This window comes from Antechinus flavipes, chromosome 6 (genome assembly GCF_016432865.1).
Source record: "Antechinus flavipes isolate AdamAnt ecotype Samford, QLD, Australia chromosome 6, AdamAnt_v2, whole genome shotgun sequence".
NCBI classification, from domain to species: domain Eukaryota; kingdom Metazoa; phylum Chordata; class Mammalia; order Dasyuromorphia; family Dasyuridae; genus Antechinus; species Antechinus flavipes.
The window spans coordinates 169,856,867-169,871,773 of NC_067403.1; positions in this window are offsets into that span (position 1 = coordinate 169,856,867).

Below are 14,907 nucleotides of genomic sequence, written 5' to 3' on the forward strand. Positions count from 1 at the left end.
TAAGATTCCCCAAAATAGCAAACCTGCAAACTCACAGCCTACTGGAAAGGGCCTTCTAGATCATATAGTCTTTTTATAATTTCTTTTATAGATGTAGATATTGAAGATATTTTTATAGATGGAGGACTTGAGATGCAGAGAGATGGCACCATGTTAAAAAGTAAAATCAGAACAAGGACAGAACTCAGATCTCCTGAGTGCCAGCCCCACAAGATCCCCTGCTGTCTCCCTAGCAATTTAAAACAGAATGTGATGTAATGGCTAATGGTACTTTCAATGTGCCAGGCATTGTGCTAAATGCTTTACAATTATTATCTCATTTGATCCTCACACAAATTTTAGGAAGTAGGTGCTATTATGATGCCCATTTTACAGATTAGGAAATGGAGGCAGGTAGTGACTTGTCCAGGATCACACAGCTGGGAAATATCTTGAGACTGCATCTGAACTGAGGTTTTCCTGGCTCACGCCCAGCAGTCTATATCTTTTTGACATTCTGCAGTCATTTCACTCACATCTGACTTTTCATGACCCCATTTGGGTTTTTTTGTTTTTTGTTTTTTGTTTTTTTTTTTTGGCAAAAGGTTCTGGATGGATTTGCATTTCCTTCTCTAGCTCATCTTACAGGAGGAAACTGAAGTAAACAGGATCAAGTGACTTGCCCAGGATGACAACACTAGTAAGAATCGGGGGCTAGATTCAGACTGATGAAGATGAGTTTTTCTGATTCCAAGTCTGGTGCTCTATGCACTGTGCCACCTGGCTACCCCATTTGCCCCATTCATTTCTGTCAATTAAAATTACACACTTTCCTAAGAACAGTTGTTGAATATGGAATTTCTTCAGTTCCTGTACTGATGATTTCATTCTCTGTGGGCATACCTTCCACTGATGATACTCCTAATAACTATGACAGGGACAATCTGAAATGAACTTCAGAAGTGACCATGGTCAAAATATTTATCACTCTGTGATGCACCTGGGGATGAGACTCTCTGAGCTGGGCTGGATGAGGTCTTGGATGTCAGGTCCTATTGCCTGAATCATACTTAATGACTTTCCCATGTGATTGATCACCGTGGTCAGAGCTTATACTCTGTTAACTGGTCCTACAGAACTCCATTCCATGATGAGGTGTGAAAAGTGGACATTCATTATTTCTATGTGTAAGAGGCCCATGGACTTTTTCAACTATTGCAGTAGTATAGGAAATATCAATTCTTGGAGGCAATTAAATGAGGTAGTGAAAAGAGCATTAGATTTGGCATCAGCAATTCAATTTTATGTAATTACATAATACATATATATATAATATAAAATTATTTAATTATATAAAATCAACAATTCAGTTCTGAATTCAAATACTGCCCTATTCACTTTCTAACTTTGTGACTCTCAACAATTCATTCCGTCCCACTACACCTACAAAATGGGGATAGGAAGAGCGTTTGTACAGTGTTACTACTGGGCTTATACCCCAAAGAGATACTAAAGAAGGGAAAGGGACCTGTATGTGCCAAAATGTTTGTGGCAGCCCTGTTAGTAGTGGCTAGAAGCTGGAAAATGAATGGATGCCCATCAATTGGAGAATGGTTGAGTAAATTGTGGTATATAAACGTTATGAAATATTATTGTTCTATAAGGAATGACCAGCAGGATGAATACAGAGAGGCTTGGAGAGACCTACATCAACTGATGCTAAGTGAAATGAGCAGAACCAGGAGATCATTATATACTTCAACAACAATACTGTTTGAGGATGTATTCTGATGGAAGTGGATCTCTTCGACAAAGAGAGCTAATTCAGTTTCAATTGATCAATGATGGACAGAAGCAGCTACACCCAAAGAAAGAACACTGGGAAATGAATGTAAACTGTTTGCATTTTTGTTTTTCTTCCCGGGTTATTTATACCTTCTGAATCCAATTCTCCCTGTGCAATAAGAAAACTGTTCGGTTCTGCACACGTATATTGTATCTAGGATATACTGTAACCTATTCAACATGTAAAGGACTGCTTGCCATCTGGGGGAGGGAGTGGAGGGAGGGAGGGGAAAAGTCTGAACAGAAGTGAGTGCAAGGGATAATGTTGTAAAGAAATTTTTTTCAAAATAAAAAAAGAAGGAAGAGCGGCTGTTGCTATTGTGAGAACATAAATCAAATGAGAAAATATTTGCAAAGTGCTTTGTAAATCCTAAAGTACTTAATCCTATTTAGTTGCTTCCAGTCATGTCTGACTCTCTGTGATTCCATTTGGGGTGTTCTTGGCAAAGATACTAGAGTGCTTTGCCATTTTCTTTCCAGCTCACTTTACAGATAAGGAAACTGAGGCAAATAGGGTTAAGTGACTTGCCCAGAATCACAGAGTTAATAAGTGTCTGAGGATGGATTTGAACTCAGAAAAATGAGCCTTCCTGAGTCCAGACTCAGCACTCTATGCACCTAGCTGTATCCTAGCTATTCTTAAATTTACCACTCACAAATCTTAAAGTACTATATAAATGCTGGCTACTTTTTTATATGAAAATTTCTATTAATTTCAGAGTAATTCCCAAGTGGGGATGGCAGGCATTTTAAAGGAAATAGAAATACAAGAGCTTTTTTCTGCCTCGCCTCAAAAAGACTTAGCAGCAAGTACTGTCCATCTGAAAAAGTTACTGTTGTATTGTGAGAAATAAGCTGAATGAATTCAGTTGGCTAATCAGGGATGGCGACTAGAAACCTTTTGTGTGATTCTAAAATAAGGTCCTGACTAATAAAAGAGCTAGAGACATGTAAACTCCATGGAAACATGCTAACTCTGATTATGTCACCTTCAGAACCGTAACATTACCAAAGAAGGGAAAATATATAACTGAGATTGGGTTAGTGCAGTAAAGTCAGTGAAGTAACTGGATGAAGATCAGAGATTACTGAGCCAATTCATATTGGAAGTAATGTAATGATGGGGGAAATCCCGGCTCATGCCAAAAGTTGTCAAAGTTAAAAACAAGGAGAAAGGTAAAATCAATCCACCATGTAAAGAAGCAAACACAAATCCTGCCTTTTCCTGGTATTGTGAGTTAGGTGGACTATGTAGGTTTGGATTTGGGAGAACCAACTTTCTAGCAATCCCAATTTCTTTGGACACGGGATACCTAGGAAGCAGGCTCTAAATGGCAAAATAAGGCACTGGCTACCATGTAAATTCTTGGACTAACCCAAAATGTGGCTTATAACTCTAGCAAATGAAATTTATTTCTGCTTCAATTACAAGATTTATCTGATTGGAACTATAGCAGAGGTTACAAGTTCTCTGTATCACAAAGGTTCTCTCACCACAGAAAGTATTCTTGATTGTCTATGGAATGAGATATGAGCTCATTCAATATTCTTTGTGGAGTATAATAAACTTGGTGTAGGTCCTATGCCTTGTTACTGTGCTATTGGCAAAAGCACCAATGACACTTAGATGAGAACTAAAAACAAGTCAAATTTAGGTATTTCCTTTCAGTCAGGGCTCAAACCATATATTTGAGACAGAAGTCATTGTATTTGTCTACAAGAGGCAGGAGTTCAAATCCAATCTCAAACATCTGCTAATTAAGCAAGTGACCTGGGCAAATTATTTAACCTCAGTTTACCCAGTTTCTTCAAATGTAAAAAAAAAGAGTTAACAGTAGTACCTATCTCCCAGAATTTTTTATGGAATATTGTTTTCTTAGCACAGTGCCCTGCATATACTTAACATCATGTAAATGCTAGCTATTATTAGATAGAGTATTAATTTCTATAAATCCCTGGCATATAAACTTGGATCCATATGAGTTCAAAGCTGCTATGAGCTACATATTATACACGTAAAGACTGATTCAAAGAATTCACTATTTCTGGGAATCTCACATCCACCTAAAAGTCCTTCATTGACAACCACAACAATCTATGGATTGCAACCCTAGGCACATGGTCCCTTTCTGGAACTCAGTTCCCCATTTTGCAAAAGAAAGGATTGAGATGAGGTATTCTGTAGAGAGCATTGAAGGGATGCCCTCTGCTCTTTATCCTTTTACACAGAGGGTCTCTGAGCAGCTTATTCTTAACTTTCTTGTTGTCAGGCTATCCATATTGTACAGTTCAGTATTAAAATACAAGATGTCTGATTTTTCTAATTACTTAATGGGTTTTGTCTCTATGAGCACTATCTCTGTTTTGTTTAAAATTTATTTAATTTTTTTCCCAGTTACATTTTAATCAATTATTTTTACATTTGTTTTTAAAACTTTTGAGTTCTGTATTCTCTCTCTTACCCTCATTAAGAAACAAGTGAAGTTATGCAAAACATTTCCATAAAAGTCATGTTGTGAAAAAAAATAGATCTCCTACCCTGATAAAAAATATGGGCACTGTATTAAACCTGTTTTTTTTTAATTTACTATACTGCTGGCATATAATAGGCATAATAGGTATGTTCATAATAATAATAATGATAGCTATATGGCACAGTATATAGAGCACCAACCTGAAACCAGAAGGATCTGAGTTCAAATTCAATCTCAGACACCTAACACTTATTAGCTGTGTAACACTAGACAAAATCATTTAACCTCAATTGCCTCTCAAAAATAATAATAAGTATATTAATAGGAATAATATATAACAGTCATAATTCTAGGTGACTGCAGTGAATAGAGTACTAGCCTTGAAGTTAAAAGTTCTCTTAGCTCAATTTTGAGTTCAAATTCAGCCTCTTGATCCTTAAGGCCCCTGGCAAGTCACTTAACATCAGTTTACCTCAGCTTCCTTAACCATAAAATAGAGTTAATAGTACCAGCCACACAAGGCTATTAGGAGGATGGAATGAGGTACTATCTGGAAAGCACTTAGCATGGTACCTTACATATAGTAAGCGTTTATGAATGTTTCTTTCCCCCTTTTTCTTAATTAAAAGCAGCTAGATGGCAAATTAGATATAAGGCATTGGACCTACAATCAAGAAAAACTGAGTTACAATCTAGCCTTTCTATGTCTTACTAGTTGATCTTATGCAAGTCATTCAACTTGTCTGCTTCTGTTTCTTCAAGCTCAAAATGAGAGTGATGATAGCACTTAACTCCTAAGGTGTCTGTGAGGATCTAATGAAATAAGATAAGATCACTTTGCAAATCGTAAAGCATTATGTAAATGATCATTAATATTATCTTTAGTCTCCAGGCTAAATCTAGATTCTTGAAAAGGAGATTGATTTTCCATTCTCTTCTTTCACTTTAATGTACCAAATTGTAAATTATCAAATAATTTACTTTAATTAATTTATTTAGGGAAATGTGCATGAAAAAAATGATTTCTAGGTGTATAGTTCTGTCATTTCCCAGATTTTTCACTAGGCTCCCTAATGTCAAATTTTTCTTAGGGTTTGGGGGAAAGGGTTACCTCAAGCAGAACCTACCCTCAACAACCAGCTTGGCAAAAGACTTAGACCAGGAAGTGGAGAGTAGGAGGGAAAGGTACAAGGGGAAAGGGAAAGTTATGAGAGAATGAAGAAGACAAGGGTTTTTTTTTCTTTTTTTGTTATTTTATTTATTCATTTTGTTTTTTCATACCATTGACATTTCCCAGTATCTCTAGCTCCAAAACCCTCCCCTCTCACAAAGAAAAACAATTCAACAAAGCCAATTGGCACAGGGACCATATTTGATGTTGTATGCAACATTTGGCACCTATAGATTCCCCCCACCCCATCCCAGAAAGAAGGCAAGTTTCATCATCTCTCCACTGAAACCAACATGAGTCATTGTTTTTCATCTGAGTTCAGCTGCATTTGGGGGTTGTTTCTTTTTCCTTTCTTGTAGTGCTTTTGTATACCCTCCTCCTGGTTCTGTTGTCTTCACTCTGCATAGGTTCAATCAGGTCTTCTGGGGATTTCTTTTAATTCATCAGATTTGTCATCGATAATACATCATTATAGTCATATTCCATATCTTGATCAGCTACTCCCCAGTGAATGTGTTCTTACTTACTTTCCAATAATTTTCCTAGCCACAAAATGTTCTACTATGAATATTTTGGTACATAAGGGAATTTACTGTTTTCTTCCCTTTATCATCAAATACAATTGTTTTGTCCAAAGAAAGAACAAGGATCTCCCCTAATTGTCAAACTCAATGGTTCTTTAAGAGCCCTCATCTTTTTTTAACTTGATACATGAGATGCTGTTGATCACCTTCTCCTGAACTTTCTCTCTTTTCAAGATTTTCATGACACTGATCTCTCTTGATTCTCCACTGCCAGGTTTGACTGCTCCTTTTCAGTGGTCAGTCATTCAATAAGCATTTATTAAGCATTTATTATGTGCCAGACACTCTGTTAAGCACTAGAAATCCTAAAAAAAAGGGGAGGGAGGAAGGAAAAACAGACTCTAATCTCAAGAAGTTCACAGTTTAAGGCAGAAGACAATATGCAAACAATGATATACAAACAGATATATACAAAGTAAAGTCTATATAATCAATAGAGAGAAAGTACTAAGATTTAAAATGATCAGAAAAGATCAGCAAAAGAAACTCAGAGAGAGCAGAGAAGAAGCAAAAAGCAGAAGAACCAGAAGAGAGAGCAATGCTCAAAAAAGAAATCCTAAAGAGGAAAAGTATCAAGAAGAAGGGTATGCTTGATAGCATCAAAGTTGCCCCAAGGTTTTGGTTGCCTCTACTGAAACATTAATCACAGCATGTTCTCTAATCTATCCCAAGGTTCTGCCCTGGGGTTAGATTTCTCTATCCACATTCTGTTTCAAGAATCTCATCTAAAGGAATCATGGGCAGATGTCAGTATTTTAGGAACTATAGGAGTTGAGATTCTCCCACAAATACTTTCAACAAAACTCAAAAAATACACCACAACGAACAATGATGATGAAAAACAATCACTGTAAATTCCTTCTCTATCCAGTCCAAGATTGTACAAAAAACTCCCAGGATTCACTCCCAGGATTCTGAGGAAACATGGATCAAAAACAAACTAGGATAGATGGAAGACAAAATAGTCCAATACCACACAGGAGACAGAGGCAAAGCAGTGCCGAAGCCTGGGCCAAGGCAATCCAGCATCAAGGCAGCCTGGGCCCAAACCACAGTAGAAGGTCATACAATTCCTGCAGATTCAAGCTCAAGCACTGAGCTGTACTGAAACACAAGCTTCCAATCCAGAAATGAATGCCGGAAATATAAATAAACAGAAGAAAATGCTGAACACAATGAAGAAATACCTGGGATCCAGAAAAGGCTAAAAAGTAAACCCAGAATTTGAAAGTAACTCTACAAGTACAAATAGAGAATCAGAAAAAAGGGCATCCTGTCTATATGGATCCTAAGAAAACCTGGAAAAAATGAAAGAAAAATACAAAATAAAATAACCAAAGATGAAAAAACAGCAAGGAGAATCAAAATCTTGGAACATACAGCAGTGAACTTTAATCAAGAATTAAAGTCCCTGAATGTTAGAAAGGCCCAAACAGAAAACAATGGCTCCACCAGACAACCAAATATTAAAACAAATCAAAAGATGAGAAGGAAGTGGAGAGAAATGCAAAGCATATATGTTCAAAAACAACGGACTTAGAAAACAAGTTAAGGAGAGATAATTTTAAAATCACTAAACTACATAAAAAACATAATCAAAATTATCTATATGTTTCATTAACTCCAATTGATACTTCTATGAAGATGACTTCAAGCTTGCTATACCAAGACATCCAATACCACATAGCCAACTACCTATTAGACATTTTGAATTGGATGTCATAAACATCACTAATATAACAAGTACAAAAAAACTTATTATTTCACGCCAGTCTCCAAATCCCCTACTCTTTTGATCTTCCCTATTTCTGACAAGGATATCAACATCTTTCCAATTATCTATCTTCTCAAATTTAACTTTTCTCTGCCTCATCACCAACCCCAATCCAATCAGTTGCAAAGCATTGTCCGTTCTGCTTCCAAAACATGTCTTGCCTCCTCTTCTCTCCATTCATTACACAATCATCCTGGACCAGGTCCTGATCTCCTCTTGTTGGGACTGTTACAGTAGCCTCTGAACTAATATCCTTATTTTGATCCTTTAATCCATTCTAAACTATCCTCCATATGGCACCAAAGGAATCTTCCTAAAGCACATTGCTTCCAAGTTCAACTCATGGACCACATCCTTTCTACAAGAGGCTGATTCCCTTCTCCCAATCCTAACTGTTACTTTTCTATAACAAACTTACATTGAATTTACTTTGTATATACTTTGTAATTCCAAATTGTTTTCCAGATTCATTGCTCCATCCATAGCGCATTAAATTATCTTTGTTATTTTGCTGAGATGAAACAAAACCTCAGAGCTGGTTTAAACTTCAATTCTTTTATTATTAGTGTTTTGCAGCATTTTTTTCATATAGATATTAATGATTTGCAACTGAGAAAGTTTCCAGGCATCCCACACCTCTGGAAAAATTTCCAGAAAGCCTATATTTGGAAAGGCAAAGTAGAAACTAAGACATGTCACCTTGGAAATTTTAGCTACCTCAAGCTCTAAAATATCCATTTCAATAATCTGGCATGATGGTTTCTGGGTAAACAGTGAGAATCATGTTATTCTACTCCCATAAGGGTGTTACCATAAATAAATTATTCAATAGTCAGGAAATGCTTTGAACGTAAGTGGTAGGAATTATTGTCCATTTTCAGTAAAATGAATTTGGAGTGAACTCACCATTCAAAATTGAAAATTATACCAATAAAAATATGGATTTATTTTTTTTCCTTTTGTTTGTTTTCCTATTTACTATTCCTAGGAAGAGGATTTCAGTCCTTAGTTTTCAAATTTGAGGTATAATTTACTCTGGAATTTACCCTGAACTCCTTCTCAAGTATCTTTCTCACACACACATTCATACACACACACACACACACACACACACACACACACACACACAGCAGTAATCAATTTTTAAGAAATAAACTATGATGATACTTAATATGGTGATTCTTACATAATTAAAATATACTTAAGGAAGTCTCTATTGCATTATTTCCCATTTAAACCTTATTACATAATCAAAAGTACACATGTATTATTCAACTTATTTGGAATCACAGAATATCTGAACTAAAAAGAGCCATTTGGTTCAAGCTTTTTGTTTTGCAGGTGAATAAACTGAGTTACAGTAATTATCTTGTCTAAAATTCAATAAAATTAGTTAATGAATAAAGTTGAATCTACCACCAGCACCTAGTCTTCTGAAATCCCTATTATATTTTCTCCACTGAATCATGCTACCTGCCACAGATATGTGTCTTCTTTAAATAGATAAGCTTTTGTCAGCCATATTAATATTGTTTTAGATGTATGTATATGTATGTGTCTATGCATATATGTGTGTGAATTGTATATGCAAGTGTATGTGTGTATATATATAAGTACATATATGTATACATGTATATAAGTACACATATATGTGTGTATGTATGTATGTACACATAAATATATCCATATTTAACTATAGCATGGGGGAGGTGGGATGAGGGAGAGAAAAAATAAAGTAAAATGTACACAGAGATTAAAAAAAAAATCCACAAAGAAGCAAAGAAAAGATGGACAGTTAAGAATACAATGTTTTCTATGCTTCTATATGCTTTCTTGACCTGTAAATTTATTATTGCATATTTTGAATCTTCCTTTATATTCTGCTGAGTGCGACAATTTTTTTCCTTTTCTCTGTCTTTTTCTATTGTTTTTCTCTTTTTACATTTAAGTTTTAAATAAATAAGCTTTGTGAGAATAAGAAATAAGTTGAATCTAACTAATTTAGTAAATGAAGTCATGTAATCCTACAACTTCTATTAAAAAACTGGTCTGGATGCCTAGAGTTTTCTCATCAAATATCTTCCATCTTAAATCAAGTTAATTGGATTAGATTGGATTAATTTTTGAACTTATCACATGAATTAACATAATTCATATGAATTCATATAACTTCTACAGCTAAAATAGTCATCTAAAGTTGAGATGTCAAGTCAACAAGCATTTAGTTAGGAACTATTCTTTGCTAGGCATTAGACTGGGGCTTTATTTTCTATTTCAACCTATATCTCCAATCTTGTCAAGATTCAGATACTTCAAGAAACTCTGATTTCTCAGTGTAGGTGTTCACTGACACTATTCACTCACAATTCATTTATCATTTGTATGTTGTTTTTGAGATGCTCTAGCAAAAAAAAAAAAAAAAAAAAGAATAATCACCTTGTGGCCAACTTGGGGATAAGTCTCTAGGTATTCAATAAGTTGGCTAACATATGACATAGGGGTCCATTACTAAGCCCATACTCAAAGTCTTTCTTTCCTACTTTTAGAAAACCTACAAAATTTTGGGTTTCAATATAAACCCCTAAAGAACCGTGCTCCCCTCCATTACACATTACACATTAAGTCTCAGGAGAGAGTTTATTAAATGAGTTTCTTACAAACAAGGATAAAATTCTAGTAGTAACTAAATAATAAGATAAAACTAGACTAAAAGACCCAGTTACATTTCAGTACAGCTCAAATAAATCCAGGGTGAAGTATAAATCCACAGATACCATTCTTTACTGCATAACGATAGCTTTATTTCCTATGCCAATATATGCAACAAATTTTCTATATAAGAACTTGTGGTTTTATTTTTTCATCTTCTACAATGTAGAAGCATTTGCACATGTGTGCACACACACACATACACACACACATATACACACTGTATTTCTAAGAAATACAATCTTGATGTTGTTCCCATTGAGTATTCAGCTTAAATGCATTTCTCTAAAATGGTTTGTGTGGTTTGATCCATATAAATGCACAATTTTCAAGTCTCCTTTGCTTTTAAATTGCGTGCCATTTAGCACCTTGGGTCATTTTAATGTTCCCTGCCAACCTATCTTTAATAGGCCATTTCTTAAATAGTTTCACAATTTTCAACATTCATATTTCTGAGAAATCCATTAGAATCTTTTAAATCTTCCATCTCTGTTAATCACATGTCCAACCTTGTCTCCATCCCCATCCCCAATAAAAACAATGACAAAAAAATTACCCTCTATCCCACAAATACAGAATTCCAAGGGGTTAAAATGTCATTAGTTAGGAAAACACATCAAACCCCAAGAGAGGAAAAAAGGTGCTAATTGAACTAAGACTAGCTGCTTAAATGAGAGGTCCCTGCCTCATATAACAAAAGTATGAAACTCAGCTACTAACCAAATTTATTGCTGACTTAACCTTAATGAAATAAGTCTTCCTCTGTTTCCTCTTTAACCATCATTGTGTCTAGGATTATGAAATCATATGGAAAAATAATATCATAACACTCAAAAAAATCTTCATTTTAAAAAGAAAGGAAAGGTGTTTCAGCTATTTAAATCCCTTTATTAAATACAACAGATCCACAGATGAAGGCGGGGGGAGGGAGAGAAGTTCATTAAAAAGAAAAAGGAAAACCATTCTTAAAAAAATCCGATAGAAGGCGTTCTTTTTCCCCACCACTCTTGCTAGTTTTACCAAAGTGAGCCATCAATTGGTACAGACACAGGAAGAAAAATATAGGTATGTCCTTCATCCTTTAAGTAATTCTTGCTGTCAAGAACATTGGAATGTGGAATCAAAAGACAAAACTTGGATCCTGCCTCTGCTACCAGACTCCCAGAGTGTCTTCTTACCAGCCATGTAACACATTGGACAATCTTTTCAGTCTCTTTAGTTCTTGGCTTCCTCATCTGTAAAATATGGCAGTTGGACCAGATAATATCTAAGGCCTCTTCTGCACTAAAAATTCTAGGAATCACTCTAAAGCTATTTCTGTTATATTATCCAACCAAGGCAATATGACATGATGAATAGAGAACTGACCAAGGCTCCAGGCCTATTTCTGAGATGGAGTTAGTACTGATCAGAAGAGCTCAATTATACAGTTATAGAAAGAATTCAAGAAGAGATAATACTGTGACTTTTCTAACTTTCCACTTAAAATATAATTTATTGTTGATTCCTCCATCTGAGGAAGGAGGTTCAGAACAGCCCATTTCATTTCACTGATGCAAATTATTTTATTTGCCATTTAAAATCTTCCATAATCTAGCTTTTATCTCCTTTTCCAGTTATTATTTCACAATGCTTATCTTCTTGAATTCCATGTTCTAATCAAACTCAACTCCTTGTTTTAACCTGGTCTCCTGCTTTCTCCTACCTCCATGTCTATACCTACATCCCTCTCCACCCATCCCCACTTGAACATACCCTTTGACTTCCACCTATTGAAAGTCCTTTTCCTTCAAGAACCAGGTTCAGAGCCACTTCCTAGAGGAAGGGATTCTTCCCTAACTCTCATGCTATTCTCTCTGATTTCCTCTATTTACTTCAAGGGGCTTGCAGTCCATGAAGAGGATTAGACAATTATAAAATGATTAGGAATCTCTTGTTCCTATGTCCTCCTATCTTGGATTTTAAAATTTTCTAAAGATCTTTAGTCTTTATTGTTATGGGCCATAACTCTGAACATAAAACAAAGGATTCTTACAAAGTACTAAGTCAGTGGAATTGATAGAGACAATAATTATCTAATTTAGCATGGTTCAGTATGATTGATTTAATCCTACAAGAAGATGTTATGGGCCAGAACTTGAAACAAGGTACTAAGTGGAATTGAGGAGACAATGGTTAAATCTAGTTTAGCACTGATTTAATCCTACAATAAATAACGGTTTCCTAGTAATATAATGATTGCTTTGTACTCAGTGTGCAACATATAAGGGAGAAGCTCTTGGAGCCAGAAAGGACAAGGGCACTAGAAGGTCTTGGAGGCTGAGACAAATTCATTCCATCCTCCACCTTTGTTGTGGCCGGAAGCTGAAGCACAAACCCTTGGAAGTCGGGGAGATTCAGAAGCCAGAGAAGGCAGGCGGGAGCTAAACGGAACCAAGGCCAGACTGAAAGGCCAGAAAGCTGCCCAGCCCCAGGAAGGAGATAACAAAGGATCTGGAGTATAAGAAAGCTAACCGGACCCTAGGAAAGGAGATAAGACTTAGAAAGAGACAATAAAGGATTTGGACTTTAACACCTGGCTGCATTTGGGTGATTATTGAACTGAAACAAAGGCTGCCTCCAGAGACCCCAAGAAAACCCCAACAAGAGAAGATTACATTTTAGAGAGAATATTACACTTTATTGCTTAAAACCATATCCAAGTGTCTCTTAACCATTGCAAAACCAAAAGAAAATTCACTAGAACATCCTTTCAAACTATCTTCTTATATCCTCCCTGTATTTTCATATTCTTAGGAAAAGCTGTCTACATTGTTTATTTTGATTTTCCCTCCTTGGAATTGCTTTCTCCAAAATTATAAATGATCTTTTAAATGCCCAGTTCAATGATCTTTACTCAGTCCTCATCATTATTGACATCTCTGCATTTGACATTTGAACCATCATATCCAATTGGATACAGTCTCCTGTCTGCATTTCATGATACTAATCTTTCTTGAATCTCCCCTTGACCTATATGGCTCCTTCTCACTATCTTTTGCTGGACTATCATAAGGAGAATATCAGTTGCCTGTAGATTAACCCCAAGGCTCTTAATCATTCATATAAAAGAGAGAGATACACGTACACATACATACATAGGTTATGTAAAGATATGTATTTACATAAAAACACACACATAGATAGATAGATAGATAGATAGAGATCCTCACATCCCCAACTGTCCATTGGACTTTTCAAAATGGATGTCCCAAGGGCATCTCAAACTCAACATATCTGACAAATCTCTCCCCACAGATTAAGCCCACTTCTGAATTTCCCTATTTCTCCTGAGGGCACACTAGTCATCCCAACATCTCTTGAACAGATCTCCCTTCTCTCTATACCCACAATCACCTCTCTCCAAGATTTTATCACTACTAATTAGGATATTATTGAGATAGTCTCCCTATCTCAAGACTCTTCCTTTGCCAATCCATCCTCCATTCAACTAACAAAGTGATTTTCTTAAAACACAGGTCTGACCTTGACTTTCTATGATCTAGCATCAGTTATAAACTCCTCTAGGCAAATCACTTAACCCCAATTGCCTAGCAACAACAAAAAAGCATGGACTTGGATTAATAAGGTAATTTTACACAAATGAATCTGTGTTTTTAGAGATGTTATGTACAAGTATCTTATACCATCTGGCTATTTTACCAGTCCAAGATCCCATTTTAAATGGCCCAGGATATCTAATATAACTCTAATGGGCTCAATCAATGAATAAACAATAATCAAAGCCTACAATGTGCCAGACATCACGTCATGCTAACTGCTAGAGTACAAAAAGAAGCAAAAATAGGCTCTATTCTAAAGGAGCTTACAATCTAATGAGATAGAAAACATATAAATATGTATAAAATAAGAAATAAACAATAAATAAGAAATTATTATCTGAGGGAAGATGCTAGAATAAAGAGGGGTTAGGAAAGACTGGTACCGAAGGTGGGGTTTAGATGGAACTTAAAGGAAGCCACAGAAGCCAATAATCAGAAGCAAGAAGGCAGAGAATTTCAGGATGGAAGACCCCCAGAGAGAAAGCTCTAAGCCAAAAGATGGAGTGTCTGGTTCAAGGAACAGCCAAGAGGTCATTGTCATTGAATCAAAGAGTATATATTCATAAAAATACAAACAAAAGTCCAGCATAACTTAAGATCAATTAGTCAATCAAAAAGCATTAAGCACCTACTATGTCCCAGGAGCTGTACTAAAAGCTAAAAACTAACAGCCCCTATATCCCAAAGAGATCTTAAAAAAGGGAAAGGGACCCATATGTGCAAGAATGTTTGTGGCAGCCCTGTTTGTAGTGGCTAGAAGTTGGAAAAT